This window comes from Chiloscyllium punctatum, unplaced genomic scaffold (assembly GCF_047496795.1).
Source record: "Chiloscyllium punctatum isolate Juve2018m unplaced genomic scaffold, sChiPun1.3 scaffold_701, whole genome shotgun sequence".
Taxonomy (NCBI): Eukaryota; Metazoa; Chordata; class Chondrichthyes; order Orectolobiformes; family Hemiscylliidae; genus Chiloscyllium; species Chiloscyllium punctatum.
This window is the reverse complement of record NW_027310435.1, coordinates 1,158-6,649: the sequence shown is the minus strand read 5'-3', so window position 1 is coordinate 6,649 and position 5,492 is coordinate 1,158. Positions and strand designations below refer to the sequence as shown.

The 5,492-nt window shown below is 60.1% G+C and overlaps 1 long non-coding RNA gene across 1 annotated transcript; it reads right to left on the bottom strand.

Moving 5' to 3' along the window:
* Nucleotides 1-249: 249 nt before the first annotated feature.
* Nucleotides 250-5,264, bottom strand: LOC140473740 (uncharacterized). The gene is made up of 3 exons (XR_011958575.1): nt 5,131-5,264; nt 2,303-2,462; nt 250-719 (listed from the first exon to the last, which is right to left on the bottom strand). It is a non-coding gene; the product is annotated as an uncharacterized lncRNA (long non-coding RNA).
* Between the last annotated feature and the right edge of the window lie 228 nt (nt 5,265-5,492).

The window sequence follows — 5,492 nt, the reverse complement described above, 5'->3', positions numbered from 1 at the left end:
GGGGAGGCGTCTGGGAGGGGGAGATGTCTGGGAGGGGGGAGGCGTCTGGGAGGGGGGAGACGTCCCGGAGGGTGGAGATGTCTGGGAGGGGGGAGACGTCTGGGAGGGGGGAGGCGTCTGGGAGGGGGGAGATGTCTGGGAGGGGGGAGGCGTCTGGGAGGGGGGAGGCGTCTGGGAGGGGGGAGTCGTCTGGGAGGGGGGAGTCGTCTGGGAGGGGGGTGTCGTCTGGGAGGGGGGAGACGTCCCGGAGGGTGGAGATGTCTGGGAGGGGGGAGCTGTCTGGGAGGGGGGAGGCGTCTGGGAGGGGGGAGTCGTCTGGGAGGGGGGTGTCGTCTGGGAGGGGGGAGTCGTCTGGGAGGGGGGAGACGTCCCGGAGGTGGGAGCTGTCCCGGAGGTGGGAGACGTGTGGGGGGTCGTGGGCAGCCCCACCCAGACTGAACACTTGCCGATGTTCCCAACTCCATCGACAGCGATGAGCTCCACCCTCTGGGAAACAGCAGGAGGCGCTGTAATTGGCCGCAGTGCTGTCCGGCCCCGACCGGCCGGGTCTCCAAGGTGCCGTTACCCGGGCGACTGTAAACCCTGGCAATACCCGTCCCCGAGTCGGACAGGAGAGCCTCCAGCTGCCAGGTCTTGGAACTGCAGTTAGTGCCAGGGGAAGGTGGGCAGGGATTGACCAGGTGGGTGACACTGCAGTTCGGAGACAGGAGGTCGACAACCTGAGGGAGAGGGAGGGACAGGATTCAGGAGGGAACAGAGCACTCCCTCAGCACTGACCCTCCGACAGTGCCCACTCCCCCAGCACTGACCCTCTGACAGTGCCCACTCCCTCAGCACTGACCCTCCGACAGTGCCCTCTCCCTCAGCACTGACCTCCGACAGTGCCCATTCCCTCAGTACTGACCCTCCGACAGTGCCCACTCCCTCAGCACTGACCCTCCGACAGTGCCCACTCTCTAAGCACTGACCCTCCGACAGTGCCCACTCCCTCAGCACTGACCCTCCGACAGTGCTCACTCCCTCAGCACTGACCCTCCGACAGTGCCCACTCCCTCAGCACTGACCTTCCGACAGTGCGGCTCTCCCTCAGCACTGACCCTCCGACAGTGCGGTGCTCCCTCAGCACTGACCCTCCGACAGTGCCCACTCCCCCAGCACTGACCCTCTGACAGTGCCCACTCCCTCAGCACTGACCCTCCGACAGTGCCCTCTCCCTCAGCACTGACCCTCCGACAGTGCCCATTCCCTCAGTACTGACCCTCCGACAGTGCCCACTCCCTCAGCACTGACCCTCCGACAGTGCCCACTCTCTAAGCACTGACCCTCCGACAGTGCCCACTCCCTCAGCACTGACCCTCCGACAGTGCTCACTCCCTCAGCACTGACCCTCCGTCAGTGCCCACTCCCTCAGCACTGACCTTCCGACAGTGCGGCTCTCCCTCAGCACTGACCCTCCGACAGTGCGGTGCTCCCTCAGCACTGACCCTCCGACAGTGCCCACTCCCTCAGCACTGACCCTCCGACAGTGCCCACTCCCTCAGCACTGACCCTCCGACAGTCCCCACTCCCTCAGCACTGACCCTCCGACAGTGCCCACTCTCTAAGCACTGACCCTCCGACAGTGCCCACTCCCTCAGCACTGACCCTCCGACAGTGCTCACTCCCTCAGCACTGACCCTCCGACAGTGCCCACTCCCTCAGCACTGACCTTCTCCCTCAGCACTGACCCTCCGACAGTGCCCACTCCCTCAGCACTGACCTTCCGACAGTGCGGCTCTCCCTCAGCACTGACCCTCCGACAGTGCGGTGCTCCCTCAGCACTGACCCTCCGACAGTGCCCACTCCCTCAGCACTGACCCTCCGACAGTGCCCACTCCCTCAGCACTGACCCTCCGAAAGTGCCCACTCCGTCAGCACTGACCCTCCGACAGTGCCCCACTCCCTCAGCACTGACCCTCCAACAGTGCCCACTCCCACAGCGCTGACAGTCCGACAGTGCCCACTCCCTCAGCACTGACCCTCCGACAGTGCCCACTTCCCTCAGCACTGACCCTCCGACAGTGCCCACTCCCTCAGCACTGACCCTCCGACAGTGCCCACTCCCTCAGCACTGACCCTCCGACAGTGCCCACTCCCTCAGCACTGACCCTCCGACAGTGCCCACTCCCACAGCGCTGACACTCCGACAGTGCCCACTCCCTCAGCACTGACCCTCTTGCCAGGGTGTGAGGGTGACCGTGCCCCTCTCCCAAGTTCCCCTGACCCCCTGGTCCGGAGCGAGCGATGCACTGCCCCACGTTACCTCGTCCATCACTGTCAGACGGATTACTTCACGGTTGAAGTCCCCAGTGTCTGGAGATGATGCTTCAATGGAGACAGTGAGAGTTGTTCCTGAGGGTATTCCCTTGGGGACAGTGAATTCAGCCACACCATCCACTGTCTCACTCCCCCCGATGGTCACCCTGTCACACACCGACAATACGAGGGGTCAACCGCGAGCAATCAGACCATTCAGCCCATCCAGCCTCTTCCTGCCCCACCTCACACCCCTGCCACCATCCCCTCCATCTACCCCCAATCCCCTTCTCTCCCCCTCACCCTGATTTACTCATTCCCCTCCACTCTGTATCTGACCCCGTGCTGTCCCTGTCCCTGGGAGTGTTTGATGGGGGGACAGTGTAGAGGGAGCTTTACTCTGTATCTAACCCCGGGCTGTCGCTGTCCCTGGGAGTGTTTGATGGGGGGACAGTGTAAAGGGAGCTTTACTCTGTATCTAACCCCGTGCTGTCCCTGTCCCTGGGAGTGTTTGATGGGGGGACAGTGTAGAGGGAGCTTTACTCTGTATCTAACCCTGTGCTGTCCCTGTCCCTGGGAGTGTTTGATGGGGGACAGTGTAGAGGGAGCTTTACTCTGTATCTAACCCCGTGCTGTCCCTGTCCCTGGGAGTGTTTGATGGGGGACAGTGTAGAGGGAGCTTTACTCTGTATCTAACCCCGTGCTGTCCCTGTCCCTGGGAGTGTTTGATGGGGGACAGTGTAGAGGGAACTTTACTCTGTATCTAACCCCGTGCTGTCCCTGTCCCTGGGAGTGTTTGATGGGGGTACAGTGTAGAGGGAGCTTTACTCTGTATCTAACCCCGTGCTGTCCCTGTCCCTGGGAGTGTTTGATGGGGGGACAGTGTAGAGGGAGCTTTACTCTGTATCTAACCCCGTGCTGTCCCTGTCCCTGGGAGTGTTTGATGGGGGACAGTGTAGAGAGAGCTTTACTCTGTATCTAACCCCGTGCTGTCCCCGTCCCTGGGAGTGTTTGATGGGGGACAGTGAAGAGGGAGCTTTACTCTGTATCTAACCCCGTGCTGTCCCTGTCCCTGGGAGTGTTTGATGGGGGGACAGTGTAGAGGGAGCTTTACTCTGTATCTAACCCCGGGCTGTCCCTGGGAGTGTTTGATGGGGGACAGTGTAGAGGGAGCTTTACTCTGTATCTAACCCCGTGCTGTCCCTGTCCCTGGGAGTGTTTGATGGGGGGACAGTGTAGAGGAGGCTTTACTCTGTATCTAACCCCGGGGCTGTCCCTGTCCCTGGGAGTGTTTGATGGGGGACAGTGTAGAGGGAGCTTTACTCTGTATCTAACCCCGTGCTGTCCCTGTCCCTGGGAGTGTTTGATGGGGGGACAGTGTAGAGGGAGCTTTACTCTGTATCTAACCCCGTGCTGTCCCTGTCCCTGGGAGTGTTTGATGGGGGGACAGTGTAGAGGGAGCTTTACTCTGTATCTAACCCCGTGCTGTCCCTGTCCCTGGGAGTGTTTGATGGGGGGACAGTGTAGAGGGAGCTTTACTCTGTATCTAACCCTGTGCTGTCCCTGTCCCTGGGAGTGTTTGATGGGGGGGACAGTGTAGAGGGAGCTTTACTCTGTATCTAACCCTGTGTTGTCCCTGTCCCCTGGGAGTGTTTGATGGGGGAACAGTGTAGAGGGAGCTTTACTCTGTATCTCACCCCGTGCTGACCCTGTCCTGGGAGTGTTTGATGGGGGAACAGTGTAGAGGGAGCTTTACTCTGTATCTAACCCCATGCTGTCCCTGTCCCTGGGAGTGTTTGATGGGGGGACAGTGTAGAGGGAGCTTTACTCTGTACCTAACCCCGTGCTGTCCCTGTCCCTGGGAGTGTTTGATGGGGAGACAGTGTACAGGGAGCTTTACTCTGTATCTAACCCCGTGCCGTCCCTGTCCCTGGGAGTGTTTGATGGGGGGACAGTGTAGAGGGAGCTTTACTCTGTATCTAACCCCGTACTGTCCCTGTCCCTGGGGGTGTTTGTTTTGGGGACAGTGTAGAGAGAGCTTTACCCTGTATCTAACCCCGTGCTGTCTCCCTGTCCCTGGGGGTGTTTGATGGGGGGGACAGTGTAGAGGGAGCTTTACTCTGTGTCTAAGCCCGTGCTGTCCCTGTCCCTGGAGTGTTTGATGGGGGGACAGTGTAGAGGGAGCTTTACTCTGTATCTAACCCCGTGCTGTCCCTGGGATGGGGGGACAGTGCAGAGGGAGCTTTACTCTGTATCTAACCCCGTGCTGTCCCTGTCCCTGTGATGGGGGACAGTGTAGAGGGAGCTTTACTCTGTATCTAACCCCGTGCTGTCCCAGTCCCTGGGAGTGTTTGATGGGGGGACAGTGTAGAGGGAGCTTTACTCTGTATCTAACCCCGTGCTGTCCCTTTCCCTGGGAGTGTTTGATGGGGGGACAGTGTAGAGGGAGCTTTACTCTGTATCTAACCCCGTGCTGTCCCTGTCCCTGGGAGTGTTTGATGGGGGGGACAGTGTAGAGGGAGCTTTACTCTGTATTTAACCCCGTGCTGTCGCTGTCCCTGGGAGTGTTTGATGGGGGACAGTGTAGAGGGAGCTTTACTCTGTATCTAACCCCGTTCTGTCCCTGTCCCTGGGAGTGTTTGATGGGGGGACAGTGTAGAGGGAGCTTTACTCTGTATCTAACCCCGTGCTGTCCCTGTCCCTGGGGGTGTTTGATGGGGGACAGTGTAGAGGGAGCTTTACTCTGTGTCTAACCCCGTGCTGTCCCTGTCCCTGTGATGGGGGTCAGTGTAGAGGGAGCTTTACTCTGTGTCTAACCCCGTGCTGGGTGTGTACCTGGAGGGATTGACGTGTTGGGTCCAGTTTCGGTCATTCCTGACGATGAGATAGTACGTCGTAGACGGAGCGTCTGATTGGAGGGTAAACGTTACACCCAGTGCCTCTCCCGGTCGAACAGTCTCGTACTCCTGGACCTGAGGGAGGGACAGAGCTTCAGAGGGTGCGGGCCCTGAGCAATTAGCTGCAGCTCTGTCTCTGGCTCCATGTGACTGCGCTCACCCCACTCCCAGCAACATCGGGTCAGTGACAGGCCATTCTGCCCTCCCAGACTAGCCCACCGTTCCATCAGGTCACGGCCGATCAGCCCCTCGCTGAAACCACCCCCCCTCCCCCCCCCAACACACCTCCGCGCAGCCCTC